Genomic DNA, 17,826 nt, shown 5'->3' with positions numbered 1-17,826 from the left:
CACCGTAAGGAATGCTGGAGATTAAGGACTGCTGGTGGAAGCTGGTTGCTTCCAGTGTCGCATTTGTTGCTGTCTTTTTTCGGTGGAGTGTAGTGTGTATCCGATTGTTGTTTATGTACACCTCGGTGTCCAAGAAAACCGCCCTGTTCTGATTTACCGTGTGGGTAAATTTTATACATGGAGTGCTGTTGTTAAGGATTGAGAAATATTCCATGAATTTTTCATTTCCACCGTCCCATATGATGAACAAGTCATCGATGAAACGTTTCCAGGTGATGATATGCTGGGTATAAGTTCCGTATTTATCCTGCCAAGCTGTTTTTTCCTCCCACCACCCCATGGCAGTGCAGGCATAGTTGGGGCTAAAGGAGAAGCCCATCGCGGCTCCGTTCCTTTGTCTGTATAGTTTGTCCCCAAACATGAAGATGTTGTTGGTTAACACACAATTTATCATAGTGAGGAGCATTTCATTATGTTTGTGAAAATGAATGTTCCGTTCTCGTAAAAAGTGGTCGCATGCCTGTAGCCCTAGATGGTTGTCAATATTAGTATACAGGGCAACCACATCCATGGTGATCATCATATAATGAGGTTGCCAAGTTATTTGTTCCAAAACCTTAAGAAAGTCAGTAGTGTCCTGAATGTATGATCGCAGCATTTGGACATGTGGACTCAAAAAATAATCAATGAAGTTAGACCATGGTTCCAATAACGACCCATTGGCTGACACAATGGGTCTCCCTGGTGGTTTGGCAGCATCCTTATGCACCTTTGGTAGGAAGTATAGGGTTGAAGTTTTCGGAAAGTCTACTGTTAGGTATTTTCTTTCATCGGCATCCAGTAGCCCCTCATTCTCCCAATTTCAATTGAATAACACCAATTTCTATGAAAATCTTCACTCAAATCCGCAAGACCAAATAAAAAGAGATTTGGACAAAAAACTAATTCAATGGGAGAATGAGGGGCTACTGGATGCCGATGAAAGAAAATACCTAACAGTAGACTTTCCGAAAACTTCAACCCTATACTTCCTACCAAAGGTGCATAAGGATGCTGCCAAACCACCAGGGAGACCCATTGTGTCAGCCAATGGGTCGTTATTGGAACCATGGTCTAACTTCATTGATTATTTTTTGAGTCCACATGTCCAAATGCTGCGATCATACATTCAGGACACTACTGACTTTCTTAAGGTTTTGGAACAAATAACTTGGCAACCTCATTATATGATGATCACCATGGATGTGGTTGCCCTGTATACTAATATTGACAACCATCTAGGGCTACAGGCATGCGAACACTTTTTACGAGAACGGAACATTCATTTTCACAAACATAATGAAATGCTCCTCACTATGATAAATTGTGTGTTAACCAACAACATCTTCATGTTTGGGGACAAACTATACAGACAAAGGAACGGAGCCGCGATGGGCTTCTCCTTTAGCCCCAACTATGCCTGCACTGCCATGGGGTGGTGGGAGGAAAAAACAGCTTGGCAGGATAAATACGGAACTTATACCCAGCATATCATCACCTGGAAACGTTTCATCGATGACTTGTTCATCATATGGGACGGTGGAAATGAAAAATTCATGGAATATTTCTCAATCCTTAACAACAGCACTCCATGTATAAAATTTACCCACACGGTAAATCAGAACAGGGCGGTTTTCTTGGACACCGAGGTGTACATAAACAACAATCGGATACACACTACACTCCACCGAAAAAAGACAGCAACAAATGCGACACTGGAAGCAACCAGCTTCCACCAGCAGTCCTTAATCTCCAGCATTCCTTACGGTGAATTCCTCAGATTAAGAAGAATCTGTAGTGAGAACACAGAATGGCAGGAACAAAGTGCCAAATGCATAAACCGTTTCCAAAGGAGAAAATACAATAAGAAAATTGTCCAAAGATGCTGGGAGAGAGCTGACACAATTTCCAGATTGGAGTGCTTACAAAAGAAACCCAAACAAACGGATGTGGAGGAAGAACCAATCAGATTAATTCTTGATTACAGCATGGAGGCAAAACAAGTAAACCGTATTCTGAGAAAGAACTGGAAAATCCTTCAACTGGACCAAACCATTGGTCACAAAATGGGCAACCACCCTGTCATCACATATAGGAGAGCCAAAAACTTGCAGGACCAACTGGTCCACAGCCACTTCCAAACAACTAAGAAAAAGACGAACTGGCTTAAAACCCGGGGCTTCATCAAGTGCTACAATTGCAAGGTGTGCGAGATTGCGAAACCCACCACTGAACTCACAATGCCAAACAAGAAAGTTTGGAAAATCCAAGAATGCATAACCTGCAATAGCAAGTATACCATCTATATGATTGAGTGCCCCTGCAACAAAAGGTATATCGGCAGCACCATCTGTGAATTAAAGAAAAGAATCCTGGAACATGTGCGGGCAACAATCCACAGAGACAGGAGTAATGCTGTTGCCAAGCACATGGAGGCGGAACATAACGGGGATTGGAAGCAACTGCGCTTCTGTGGTTTGGAAACAATGACTCTCTCAGAAAGGGGAGGCCACATGGAAAAACTTTTGAGGCGCAAAGAATCCAGACACATCTTATCATTTAGAACTATGACTCCCCTCGGCCTCAACCAGTCAGAAGAACTTTACATTCACTTATAAGTGGACTCTTGATCAATTGTAACATCTATGCTATAACTGTTTTGCCTCCGCCCGTTCATTCATAACAATTGTTAATTTTAATTTTTCACTTATTTTGTTTTTTTGAAAACGTCACCCCTGCACATCCCCCTTCTCCCTCACCCTTTGGCACACGGGCTCACACAATAAGTTTCGGGAAATTAGCCCACTGGAGGGCAGTACTTTGGTCTTTAAATTAAGACAGCAGTCCATTGTAATTTTCCCCGCACACACATTGATATCTCACAGGTACTTAGCGACTGGAGACATTATATGTTTATATGAACACTATTTTAACCATAAATCCCACAATGCTGAGAATTGTGTCAGAATAATGTGCCCACCAGAGGGCAGCACTGGTCTTTAAGTTAAGCCTTTGAAAATTTAAAATTAAGTTCAATAATTGTTTCCAATCTAAACAGTGTGATTAAGAGTAATAGAGAATGCATTGCAAAAGAATTGATGCCTTATGTAAACCACAATCACACTTCGAACCACAAGTCCCAGAATGCTTGTAAATATACTCCTTGTGGGCGGTACCTGTAATGTTGGAAAAGGTTTCATAACATTGTGAGCCACACACACAAACTGACCGTGAGCAAGACAACGGACGTTGTCGAAACGCGTTGGTGTTTGTTGTTTTTTTGACCCCATGGATAAATAAACCAAGATGGAACTTTAAACGCAGTGAAGTGCTGGAATTGTTTTTCAAAGCGACTCCGTTTTCTCGCCCCACGAGGGAGAGATATTGTGTAAATATATATATATATATATATATATATATATATATATATATATATATATATATATATATATATATATATATATATATATATATATATATATATATATTGTACTCCTTTTGCCACATTGTTATGGAGGAAGAACAGCCTTTAGAAGAACACCGTCTTGACCAACATAGCCGAGCTGGCAAACCAAGACTAAGATAATGTTCCGAGTGATCATTTCTGTTGCATTGGTAGCAGAGTTAGGGATCCTATGGTTTTTAGAAGAAAGACATCCTATGCATTCCCTGATTGGAACAACTATACCATCCGAACATGTCTTTGTTACTTTGACTCCACATAAGGAAAGACATAGACAGACTTATGTTGATAATGTCTTTCTGCAGATGCTCCATCAGCACACCATACCAACAATGTCACTGACTATTGGGTTTGTGCCTTACTCCCCTCATTGATGCATAAAAATGACCTGTTACTGTCCTTGCCCCTCTCTTATTTGGCCAGCTGTGAAGCCTGGTTTCAGTTGTTCACCATGGTGTATATCTATTATCATTCAGATGCAATGAATATGACATATACCTTGATTATGAGGCTGTACTGGGTTATATAGCAACTCACCAAGGATTTACCCTGGGGAGAGACGGGCCTACTGACACTCTACATCCTGATGCCTGCATGATTGTGTATGAACGGAAAAAAAATGTAACATGGCTCCAGGATGAGATGATAGATTTCAAAGACTTTAACGTCACTGAATATTTCAGGTCATTTCAGTGATGCAATGTTATTCAGGATAAGGCAATTTCAGTACCGTGATTAATACAACAACTAGTTTCTGTGTCCGAGGTTTTGGAAAGGTTCCGGTAGGAGAGAGTATTTGCAGCTACACTTATGATTTGAACACCACTAGTAGTCCACCATTGTTTCTGCCCCACAATGTATTGTTCGTTTGTGGGTCCCAGGTTTACATATGGCTTCCTAGGGGGTGGTCCGGTGTGTGCTATGTGTACTTTCTCCTGCCCCCTGTGTATATTGTACCATCCAACTATCATAGAGACCACAGAATACGACTCAGGAGTGTGTATCTGTCCAGAGTAAGAAGGGTTCTTGACACGAATGATATCGATCAGACTGACACTACCTTGCAGCAGTTTACAGTTGCCATTAAGGTTTTGTTGCCATTTTGGTGTCCCATGCATAACAGCTGTAGCTGTGGGAATTGCACTCCAACATTCATTGCATTTTGACACTGTCCCAAATATACAAGGCTCTGTAAATCTGAGGCAGTGCCAAAAATTAACGCCATGCAATAGCAGTCGTTAGAATGGCGATACGAGGAGAAATACTATTATTACTCCTCGTTTTTGCTTTTTCTCTGTGTGCTGTTTTCTGCAGCACACATAGAAGGAACAAAAATTATTGATTGTTTATGTGCAAGAAGGGACACATAAACAATCATCCGTGCAAGGCAGGCACCCTTGCACTATGGTGCAAGGTGCCTGCATTGGCACTAGACAGCTAATTGTAGCGCCAACATTAGGGAAATCATAGGGATGTGCCGTAGTGTTGTAATATGGTGCATTCCTGTGTTTTTTAAATGTTGGAGTGCAGCGCTGCCAAATTCAGTGCAACTCCACGCTCAATCATGTACTTTCCATTTGACCCATAGTTGCTCCGAAACTAGAATGTCACTTTTGTGCACCGCTTCCCTGTAGATAACTGCAAACCATGTTTCTTGTTTAAAAAAGAAAATAGAAGTTGTGGTAACATGCTGTGTTTAGATATGAAAATGGGCATAATCTATGAAATCTATTTCTTTGACAAGGCACACTTTCAAAACAGTCTTCTTTACAAGAAAAAATAAAATAATACCACAACCTCTTCATTTGGTTTTGGACAGTTAACATGTATTTATTTATTTATGCGATTTTATATAGCGCAAACTTTACCCGAAGGTGCCAGAGCGCTTTACATAAGAACCAGTTGAAAAACATAAGGATTTAGGATTACAAGCGTTACATAAAGGATACAAACAGAAAAAAATTGCAAATGTACAAGATGTAAAGTCACACAAGGAGGAGATACAAATGGATATACTCTAAGAGTCACATAGGAATGGTAGATAATACAAAGTGAATCATTGCCTAGAAGCATTTGAACCTATATTTAAGTCATAAAGCTTTACATTAAATTCACATACAGTAACATTGAAAATGCCATTCTGAATACAGTCAAAATGAAAATAACATTCTGAATTGTTTCAGTTAAATTACTATCAGTAATGTTTTCTTTCCAATGCTTGCAGCATTTGACAGTAAGAGTTTCAACAAAATATGCAGTCTGTGAGTGTTAATCCTGTTTAATCACATTTCTCTGAAGATTCTCTGTTTTCTGTGTGTAGCAAAAAGCAGATGTGCTTGACGCATCAACAACCTTGAATATGAAAACTGTCCCTGAAAGTTTTACGTTTATTTATGTGCACGGCCTTGCAGTGTTCCTATTGTGTATGCGGTGAATAATTGTATATTTCTCAGGACAATAATGCTTTTGTGAATTTCATAATAACCACAATTATGAAAACAGTATATGTCTTTGTAATTTAGAACATAAAAACATGAACCTTCATTTATAATGGTGGAATAAACAGACAAATCAATCAGTAATTTGTTGTACAGTATCAAACTCCCAAGTCCTAAATTCAACCTTGACTCAAGTATTGTATTGCTTCAGTACATGAAAGTATATCTACTTCGCCTAAAAGGAGCTGACCTCAGAAAGTGCAAGGTACGTCAATGCAGGTTTATCTCACCTGGTCAAGTGGTGTTTGGCACCAGAAATTATATGTTCTGAAGCATTTGCATGGACAAAATGTGATATTGAACTATTTTGTCACTTGTGATAACACATTTAAATTTCAGTTATACTTGAATAGTGATATTGCATAACTCATATGAAGTAACTGAAGAACTTACGTGAAAAGGAATCAGGAGTTATTACATGATCCATTGACACTTTCAACACATATGCCAATTCCAATGTCTCAGTGGGTCCCATAAATGAACCCTTTCCCAAACTATGCCCTCAGGCACAGGATAAGCTGTAATATTGGCAGTGTAAAGATCCTGTCAAGCTCTGTGGGATGTGAAATGCAGCTGAAGTTCTAGAGCCATGTTTTTTTCAACAGTTCCCTCAGGGACGGAATATCCATTCAGTAGCTGTAGAACAACAGTCAGCAGTATCAGTCACATGATGAAAAAGAAACACTCTGTTAGTGACCGAAACACAGGACCACAGTGGTATTAGGTGCTGGTCATAAAGCCAGTGATATGAAAAAAAAAATTGAAGGGGTAGAGTGACTGTGGATTATGATGAAAAGTCCTCTGTGTGAAATTCATATTTATTTTCATAAAGAGTTGTTTCTCAGAAAGACATCATTGATGTCGACTCATGCTGAAGTTCCTGTTAAACCAGAGCAGTAGTTGAGAGTGTAGAATGTTGACATTGCTGCAGCAGGTTCCTCTGTTGAATCTAGTCCTTAGAATAGGACTCAGGATACCAGAATCACTGTACTCTGCTCGGGTAGTCCATCCAGAGTAGGGAAGACCAAGAGGTTTTACTCTGTAGGCACGTTGGTGTCAAAAGGGGGTCTGTTGACCAGAAATGAACACATGATGCTTTTAATGTGATCGAGGGACACCATATTGTTGTTCCTAGTATTAAGCAGTGGAAGCAGGATTATGGATATGTGCTTTCTACCCCAGGAACTGGAATGAGAGGTCTGTAAGATGGCATATGTTGCTTGAATATGAATTTACTTTGAAAAAATTCAGGACCAGAGGTATTTGTTAAAATAAGAACAGTTGGTTTAATTAAACGCAGCAGCCCAGAGAGCAGGAAACAGAGTCAGGGTCTGAAGACTGTCTTTGAAGACTGTCTCAAGGTACATTGGTTTTGGCCATCTTTTTATACATTTCACAAAGTGTAATAAAGCAATTTGTGCATTCTGTTTAGAACAGGAGTATGGGCCTAGTCATGGAGTCATAAATCTGGTCACTCAATAAGAAACACAGACGGGTCTCGATCCTGAGTGGACACAATACTGAGCTAGTGGGTACGTGTCCCGATGTCCAACATGGGGAGTGCATGATCACTGATTGTAGTGTGCATGCTGTGTTCTGATTGGCTGACTGTTCCTAACTTAGTGTGGCACCTATCTTTATGGTGTTTTGTAACTGTGTGCCCCTCTAGCCAAATGTGTTTTCTGGGAGGACCAATCCCCAAAGAACGTTGCGGTGTCACTGCCTATCTGTGGGATCAATCTGGGTTTTCCTGTTCGGGCGTATGTCTAAGGTTTATGTGTCCCCCTCACCCATGATCTGTCAATCAGTTGCTTTGGGCCTAGGTCACAGTGCCTGCCTGACAATGTATTTCTGACTCGGGCTGAGGGGGAGGTTATATCGCGTGAATTCAACAATGGCAATGCAAGTTTGTTATTATATGTACATATATCATGGTGTACATCGACATTGTATTTACAAATATTAACACAAACATACCGATGTTCATCTGGAATCTTTTCTCGCTCTTTGATGAGACACCCGTCTGTAGATTTGGAAACCTTAACTTCACATGTGGCAGAGTTGCAATGCATCACATTGTATAGTTTAGTTCTGACATTTTTTAATGTTTTGCAACAGCTTTTAATTAGTTTCTGGGTCAGACAATTTTATTTCTGTCACCTTCTCATTTAGATCAGGCTCAGGTATGTACTCTGTAGTGCAATAACCTATTACACCTCTGAGCAAAATATTTAATGCTCTCTAGACAGATTATGCAACCAACTCAGTCCTGTATTAATACCCCAACGGTCAAGACTCGTTGAACATACCAAACCAATTGCTTACCTGTGGAAATAGGTTGGTGAATTGCAGATACACACCCATAGCAGACATCACATCCCTGTAGGCAGTTAAGGTGAACCCAGGAGCATTTTTTGAATGAGAAGAATAAAAACTGATCTACTGGCTGTGATACTGCAAGTCTTTTCAACCGCTCAAGGATATCAGCTTTTCTTTGTGGCTCAAACTCATAAGAATCTGGAGCATTAATCAGCAGAAACTAATATGAAATTATATTAGTTACATCTGTGATTAGCCCAGACATTGACCAAGGAAAGATTGCCACAAGAGGGTAATAAATATAGTGTGGGTAGTCTACACCGGTATTCCAAAAATAAAATGTCAATTGCTGACAAAAACATTACAACACTGCACATATATATCTCTCCTCTGGTTTGTTTTATTGAGGATGGCTATCACAGATACCAATTACAGGGCTTTAGCTTTAACACTGCAGATTTTTTGTCAGCATGTGTAGACGCATTTACCCACCTGAGCTGCCGTGATTAAGTCTAATGTAGCTTGCTCATCTAAAAGCATATTTTCCATTCACTCATGGTTTAAAACCTATTATCATGTTTTCTGAAGTGAAGGCGCAGGAGTGGTCCAATGACTCTTCTCCTTTTGATGTTGTTTCAATCACTGTTGAAATATCTGCACCGATTTTGGTTAGAGATTCCTTAGAAAGGTATAATAGGCATCTGCAGTAAAGCAAAATTGGCTGCTCAGTTCCCGTTAATGTGAATTCCTTGATGTTTATGGTCCATGGTGCCTGGCTTAGACCAATGGAAACATGTCTCTGAAAGACAGTCACCTTCTTCAGAATTTCTATTCCTCTATTGACTTCCCTTTTGATTTTCTGAATCCATTTGGTTGCTAATGTATTCAATGTACATTGTGAGCTACATGGGCATTAAAACTGAATCCTACATTGTTCTAGTGTGGGAACTGAAGGATGAGTTTTACGTAATGGAAGTAACGGAGGGGACTGGGTGCAGAAGAGACACCTATAAATATTTAGTGTGTGTGAGGCGCATTGAAGTTGCTAGCACCAATAGTTCCCTCTACTGCTCGCACGGCTGGTCACTCAACACACCGTGCGGCTCCCCCCCGTAGGTGCCCAAGACTCCTGCCCTCAGCTCCTGCCTCGCTTCAGAGCAGCGTTGATCGCTCTTGTCCCCAGCACTCTTGCCAGCATAGTGCCAGGTTTTGTTTGTTTTTATTGTTGTGCCCAGTATTGTTGTGCCAGTACCTTCTGTATTATTGTTTAATTTTGCATAGTCCTTGTTCCCCGTGTCTGCTTCTGCCGTATCTTCCCCTCCCCGCTCCCCGTCGCTGCTCCCCTGCGGCCCGCCCCCTTTCTTTCTGTACCCCTCCCTCGACCACCCATTGGCCACCCCGCTCCCGCCTCCCAGCTGCTCCTCCCTCCCACTTGGACATTTATGGAGGTCGCCTCGCGGTGGTGAGCTGATAACCCCTGACCCTGCTCGCAGGGCCGGTCGCTCCACACACCGCGCGGCTCCCCCCCCCGTGGGTGCCAAAGACTCCTGCCCTCAGCTGCTGCCTCGCTTCTGAGCAGCGTTGATCGCCCGTGTCCCCAGCACTCTCGCCAGCCGAGTGCCAGGTTCTGTTTGTTTCTCGTCGTGCCCAGTATTGTTGTGCCAGTACCTTCTGTTCTGTATTATTGTTTAATTTTGCATAGTCCTTGTTCCCCGTGTCTGCTTCCCGCCATATCTTCCCCTCCCCGCTCCCGCCACTGCTCCCCTGTGGCCCCGCCCCCTTTCTTTCTGTGCCCCTCCCTCGACCGCCCATTTGCCACCCCGCTCCCGCCTCCCAGCTGCTTCTCCCTCCCACTTCAACATTTATGGAGGTCGCCACACGTACGCGCAGCGGACGTGCGCAGCGGGCGCGCCGATTGTGCGCCGAAGGTGCGCCAAAGGCAAGCCCGTCTGAGCCCGTCCGCGCCTGGACCGCGCCCAGGGCCAGGACCCCTGGTCCCCGTCAATGCCAGTCCACACTACGGACCTACGACGCCGCCACCCTCCACACACTCAACGCCGGCCGGAACCCTGCCTGCTACCGAGCCACCCCGAAACGCACCCACGGACCCTTCACCTGCCAAGCCTGCAAATTCTCCTGCCTCCGGAGCAGCACCGCACCAGCCAAGCCGAGCACCAGCAGCAACCACCTCAAGTGCATCCTGCTCAACACCCACTCCGTCCACAGACACGCCATCGAACTCTGGAACCTGCTCGACAATACATCACCAGACGTCGCCTTCCTCACGGAAACCTGGATGAACCCCTCTTCAGCGCCCAACATCGCCATCGCCATCCCGGACGGATACAAGATGACCCGGAGGGACCGCGTCAACCAGACTGGAGGAGGCATCGCCATCGTACACAAGAACACCATCCGCATCACGACCAGATCCGACGACACCTTCACCTCCGCCGAACACCTCCACTTCCAGATACACACCGACCCCAAGACCACACTCAGAGGCACCCTCATCTACAGACCCCCGGGACCACGCACACAATTCAGCGAAGCAATCACAGACTTCATCAGCCCGCACGCCCTCCCCTCCACTGACTACATCCTCCTAGGGGACCTCAACTTCCATCTGGAGAATAACAAGGACAGCAATACCACCACCCTGCTGGACAACCTCGCCAACCTCGGTCTCAAGCAACTGGTGAACACCCCCACTCACTACGCCGGCCACACGCTTGACCCAGTCTTCTCCTCCAGCAAGTACATCTCCTTCAGCCACTCCACCGGACTTCACTGACCACAGCTGCGTCCATTTCAGCTTCAGACCATGTCATGAGTGATGTAATATGTGACGTCATCAGCAGTGCATTGCAGGCGCGCAAGTTATAGTGAGTCCAACTAACTATAACGTGGGAATTTCAATGGTTTTATGTCAGTAAAATTTCCAACTAAGTATAACTGGTGTGAAACCTATGGTTTTTTCAGTGAATTTAATAGGTTTTTTAAATGCTAATTCCTAACTATAACTGGTCTGAAACCTCTGTTTTTTTCAGTGAATTTCATAGGTTTTTTAAATGCTAATTCCTAACTATAACTAGTGTGAAACCTATGTTTTTTTCATTGAATTTCATAGGTTTTTTAAATGCTAATTCCTAACTAAAACTGATGTGAAACCTATGGTTTTTTCAGTGAATTTCATAGGTTTTTTAAATGCTAATTCCTAACTATATATAAGGCCCTAAACCTATGTTTTTTTTCAGTGAATTTCAAAGTTTTTTTAATAGCAAATGTCTATAGCTATGAAACGTAATATTAGTGAAAATAAATCCTATAATATATATTTATGTTAAACAATTTTTTTTATGTATATTGTTTTTTTTTTTTTTTTTTTTTTTGCCCTGGAGCGCCCCGGAAAGCGTAGTCTTTTGAAGCGCCCCGGGGCGCGTACCGGTGAGCGTCCCATTAGCGCTATTGCAGCGAACGAAAACATCATCGTGACGTATCGCGTAGCCGCGTCCGCGTGATACACACGGCGTAAGCGCACCCGGAAGCACCCATGCGCATACGAACGCGCCAATTAAGCGCCCTGGGGCGCGCTCCGGGGCGTGCCCCGTGGCGCGTAGCATAAGCGTGTCGGGTCATGTGACCTGAAAATAACACTTTTCATTGGTTCATAACAGTTTTGGTTTCATAATAATATAATCCCTGGTCTTGTGACCTGAAAATAACACTTTTCATTGGTTCAGAACAGTTTTTTTTCCAAATGATGAAAGCCCCCACCTTTTTTCCTCATTCTCACTTTGTACTTTGAGTGAGGAAGACCTGTTTCCAGAGCTATTACTACCTATTTCTACTCAGAAATGGCTACAGTAGCAACAGCAGCTGGACCATCGGCCCCACCACCACCACCACCACCACCACCAAAAGGACCACCAGAACATCTCATTGGTGGTCAAGAAGAAGAGGAGGAGGAGGAGGAAGAGGAGGAAGGGACAAGGCAGTTCCTGCAAGAAAACACTCAACCATACAAACCTAAGGAGCACTTCATATGGGAGTTTTTTTAAATCCCGCCTGGTTTAAAAAAAGTAAACGCTGCAAAGGTGACCTGTCTCATCTGTGGTGCTGTGCTATCCAGGGGGAACCCTACAAAAAAATATTCCTTTGGGAATCATACAATGATTCGGCATATGCAGCGTTTGCACCCTATTACCTTTTCAGCAGCAGAGATGAGAGAACTCTGCAAAAACCTACCCCAATCATCTGGCACAACCTCAACAACCAAAGAACCCACTCCATCGGCTCCAGAAGCAAGTCAGTTGATTTCAAGTATCCAACCAAAGTTTGGGGGATACAAAATTGTTTGTGTACATTGTAGGAAATTAATCACTTATGGTGAGCAGAGCATTACACTCATCATGCTTGCTGGTGATAACCGCAAATGCACAAAGAAGCCTTAATTTTTTCCTGTTTTTTTTTGCTCCAGTTGAGCCGTTTCCAAATCCCTGTTTTTTGTTTTTCCCTATAAAAAATACAAAAAAAAATGTAAAATTGTTCATAAAAGCCAAAAAAAGTAAAAATGTTCAAAAAACAATAAAAAAAATATAAAACAACAAAAAGAATAAAAAAAACAGTTCTTTTTAGAACTACTTTCAATTTATAAAAAAGGCTTTATTTTTTTTAAAGTCTGTCATTCTTTTTTCTGCATGGTACGCTCCCCGGTGCGCTCCCCGGTGCGCGTACCGGGCACTCCCCCCGCGCAAATTGAAAAAAAAAAAATGTTTAGCCCCGCGGGGCCCTTTTATAGCCCCCACATCAAACCTCGGGGGTCAGGGGGGGTCTACTCTGCCCCCTTATGGTCATTTGGAGAAGTGTGGCTCAGGGGTTAAAGGCGGCAGACCCGGAAGCTGAGATCGGCCCTGGACCAGGGTTCAATTCCCCGCCTCGGCGGGTCTTGGGCTCAAAAATTCCACGGACTTGATAATTCTCGCTCCGGTGCCTTCTCGACTCGACTCTGCGACTCTGGGCAATAGCTTGCCTAATCTCCACAACGGCCCCTCGCGGTGGGATGCCTGGCTTTCACCTTGTGGATACCCTGCCGTGGTTATCTCACAGGGGAATACCAGGACGGGTTCCCTAAGCAAGCGCCGGGAAACCCTTTGTGGGTAGCTGTGCGCTATATAAGCTCAAATACATTTACATTTACATTTACATTTCTCCCTTTGTTTTTGCCACCCCTTGTGTCTCGATTTTACGTAGACACAAGATGGCGGCTGCTCTGGACTGTTTGGAATGTTTACAGACACCCGAGAGCCAATCAGCTTTCCGTGCGCAAGTCGCAGGGCGCGCCCGGTGCGCTCCCCAGTGCGCGTACCGGGGCGCTGCCATAGATATATATATATTTTTGAACCTAAATTACTCAAAAACCACTGGAGCACATATCTTGAGAGAAAGCAATGGCACATCGGGCTACCAGTCCCTACAATTTTGCCAAGTTTAGTGGAAATCCATTCAGCCGTTCGGGCTAAAAGTGAGGTTGACCGCCCTATGGAAATTAACATGGGGAAAACACGTTTTGGGCCCCCCCTTTTATCTCGGCCCCCACTTGACGAATCCCCCTTTCAAGGAAGGATTCGTCATTCGGCGCCAAAGTTATTCTAAATAGAATTTTGAGATTTTGCATTGAAAAAAATCCTAACTATAACTATCTACTGGCGGTCGCCAGTAGGTATATATAGTTAGGATTTTTTCTCTATGGAACTTTTGAAAATTCTATGTCTAATAACTTTGGCGTTTGTGGACGGAATCGGCTGAAATTTTCAGGAAAATGGCACATTTTGTTTCTGAAAAATTTGGGGGGGGTTCCGTCAAGGGGGGGCCGAGAAAAAAGGGGGGTCCCAAAACGCGTTTTTCCCATTCATTTTTACATAGGGCCTTTGGCCTCACTTTTAGCTCGAACGGCTGAATGGATTTACACGAAACTTGGCAAAATTATAGGGACTGTTAGCCCGATGTGCCTTTGCTGGGTCTCAATATATGTGCTCCAGTGGATTTTGAGAAATTAACGTTTAAAAAAACAGATATATCTGTGACAGCGTCCCAGATAGCGCACCAGATCGCGTACTTTTCGCGTAACAGAGCTTTGCGTAGCGAAGCTGATTGGCTCTCCGGTGTCTGTCAACATTCTAAACAGTCCGGTGCGGCCGCCATCTTGTCTCTTGGTAGGATCGAGAGACAAGAGGAGGAGAAAAACGAAGGGGGAATTTAATGAAAGGGGGCAAGGTAGATCCTTCTTGACCCCCTAGGAATGATGTTGGGGTTATTAAAGGGTCCCGTGGGGCAAATAATAAAAATTTGATTTTTCGCGATAGAAGCGCTTCTCGGTTCGCGAACCGGGTCGCAAACTGTTAGCGAAACGTGAATTCGCCATTTTGTGTTTCGATTTAATTACATTACTAGGTATAAGGGGGTACGGGAGACGTATCCTGACCCCTTATGTTTTCTGAGGGTGGCTGAGGAGGCTCATATATGTTGATACATGTCTTCCAGCGGCTGTGCGTGAGAGTTTTTTTTTTTTGCTGCGTGACGTCTGTTAACGTTCGATTCGATGGAAATCAGGAACTGTTGACCGCCATTTTGTCACTGCGAGTAAATATTTTGTTAAAAATAATTGTTATAAATTAATTCGTATTGATAAACATTGTCTGCGCCATCTTGCCTTTTTTGCAATGCCACACTTTTGTTGAGCACGGCAGCCATTTTAGATGCCTTGACCAGACCTACTCTCTGCACGCCGCCGATCCTCAGCATGGCTCCCCACCCTCGCAAGCATCTCCCCCACGCACTGGTCACCCCCGCTCTCTCTCTCATGCATGGGCCAGAAACCTCCTCCCATCTGCGCTGTTCGTGAGCGTTTTTTTTTTTGCTGCGTGCACCCCCGATCTCTCTCTCATGCCTGGGCCAGAAACCTCCTCCCATCTGCGCTGTTCGTGAGCGTTTTTTTTTTTGCTGCGTGACGTCTGTTAACGTTCGATTCGATGGAAATCAGGAACTGTTGACCGCCATTTTGTCACTGCGATTAAATATTTTGTTAAAAATAATTGTTATAAATTAATTCGTATTGATAAACATTGTCTGCGCCATCTTGCCTTTTTTGCAATGCCACACTTTTGTTGAGCACGGCAGCCATTTTAGATGCCTTGACCAGACCCACTCTCTGCACGCCGCTGATCCTCAGCATGGCTTCCCACCCTCGCAAGCATCTCCCCCACGCACTGGTCACCCCCGCTCTCTCTCTCATGCATGGGCCAGAAATCTCCTCCCATCTGTGCTGTTCTTCTCTGAGAATCAGACCCTGTGCCCGCCCGACACCTCCCTTTCACCCTATTCACTACCGCACCCTCTGACACTCCTCTTCCTCTGTGTCCGATTGTCCAGGCCGGTCCCAGGCTATCACCTAGTCCTGCAGGTGTAGTTTATGGCCCCAGCTGTAGAGAATCACCCCTCTTCAAAGGAGTTACAGTAGATCAAGGCCCCCACCCGATGAGATCCGTCACACCACACGCGTTCCTACTATCTGATAACCATCCTGTATTGTGCTTGGGGAGGGGATTCTCACTGTGAGGGTGTGTGGGTCCGAGCCTGAAGCGGAAGATTCCAGGGATGCCTCTTTGTACATCAAAGTTTTTACAATTATGTGTCACATTACAAATATATAGCACTCCAACAAAGTGGTAGCATTATAACATTTTAATAACTTATAAATATATACAACGCAACAAAAACAGTAAATACATTTAAACATTTTTTTAAAAAGAAGCAACAATGGTTAGTAGCTGTGTTTTGTGCGAATTGTCCCAAGGCAGCACAACGTGCTGAGTTCTGGACGGCACCCAGGTGATGTTACCTGGGTGCCGCACTGGTTTTTGGTATCCTACAATGCAGCTCCGAAAAACGGCGTGGGGCGTCCCGGGTGGTGCGGGGGGAGGCCTCGTCAGTAGCGGTCTGTTGTGCGAATAGTCCCAGGGCAGCAGAACGCGCTGAGATGTGGATGGCAACCAGGTGATGTCCAGTAAGTTGCCGCACTGGTTTTGGCATCCTACAATGCTGCTCCGAAAAACGGCGTGGGGCGCACCGGGGGGGGGGGGAGGCGGCGTGAACGGGCCTCCCCAGGTGGAGGCTCGTCTGCTGTACTGGGGCGCCCCTTTACCGTTTCAGTTGCCATTCCGCCCGCTTTTGCTACACTGTGCCTCATCCTCCATTCAGCTGGTTATCGCCCGCTCTTGCGGCTACAGCGTCTCGCTCACCATGTAGTTGAGTTGCGCCCACTCTTGCGGTGCAGCGATAGGCGGCTGCTACAGGACTCTTAAAATGGCGGACAGCTCTTCGGATTTGGGCCTGGTCCACTAAAATGGCCCTGGGACACCTTGGAACTCGGATGTCCCCTGAGCCTTGAAGATTTTACAAAAGTCTTGAGGGCCCCCGACTCCTGCAGGCTTCCGGTGGGGAGCGGCTGCCATGATTGCTCACGGAATGACCACGACGGAGCCACAAGATGGTGGTGCTCTCATGCTGATGCCAGCTTCAGTCTGAAACATCCAGAAACAAGGTGGGGCTTTCATCGTTTGGGAAAAAAAAAATTTTTTAATCCAATGAAAAGTGTTATTTTTAGGTCATATGATCAAGCCTTCTATTATTAGGAAACCAAAACTAAAATGAACCAATGAAAAGTTTTATAAACAAGTCACATGACCTGTTATGCTTACGTTACGCGCTGGTATAAAAAGCGTAGAAAATCCGTTGGCACGTGAGGCGGCGTCAGTAGCGGACCGATGTGCGAATAGGCCGAAGGCAGCACAACGCGCCAAGATCCGGATGGCACCGAGGTGGTGTTCAGCAAGTTGCCGCACTGGTGTGGCCATCCTACAATGCTGCGCCGAAAGTCGGCGTGGGGCGCCCCGTTGGCCTGTGAGGTTGCATCAGTCAGTGGGGGCTGTTTGAGAAAGCAATGTGATGCTGTGCGTCGCCCCCAAGATGGAGGCTCCTCGGCTGCAGTGGGGCGCCCCTTGGTGTTTCACTCGCTATCCAGCTGAAATGCGTCCGCACTTGCGGCTACAGTAGGCCGAAGGCAGCACAACGCGCCGAGATCTGGATGGCACCGAGGTGGTGTCCAGCAAGTTGCCGCACTGGTGTGGCCATCCTACAATGCTGCGCCGAAAGTCGGCGTGGGGTGCCCCGTTGGCTTATGAGGTGGTGTCAGTAGCGGACCGATGTGTGAATAGGTCGGAACCAGCACAAGGCGCCAAGATCCGGATGGCAAGTCCTGGATGTTGGGTGCCATCGTTGAGAGTTCTGAGCAGTGCTTGTAACACTGTCTGCAGCTTATTTGCACCTGCTGCAGCTTCACTATTGCCCTGGTGTGGCCAAAGATCGCCCATGACATAGGCGGCCGGCTCCCGAGGTCTGGCGGAACTTTTTTCCTTTTCCTTTCTGCATCTTGTCTCACAATCCGTT

The sequence above is a fragment of the Lissotriton vulgaris genome, chromosome 3_1 (genome assembly GCF_964263255.1).
Source record: "Lissotriton vulgaris chromosome 3_1, aLisVul1.2, whole genome shotgun sequence".
NCBI lineage: Eukaryota > Metazoa > Chordata > Amphibia > Caudata > Salamandridae > Lissotriton > Lissotriton vulgaris.
The sequence above is the reverse complement of the archived record's forward strand: the minus strand, read 5'-3'. Positions refer to the sequence as shown.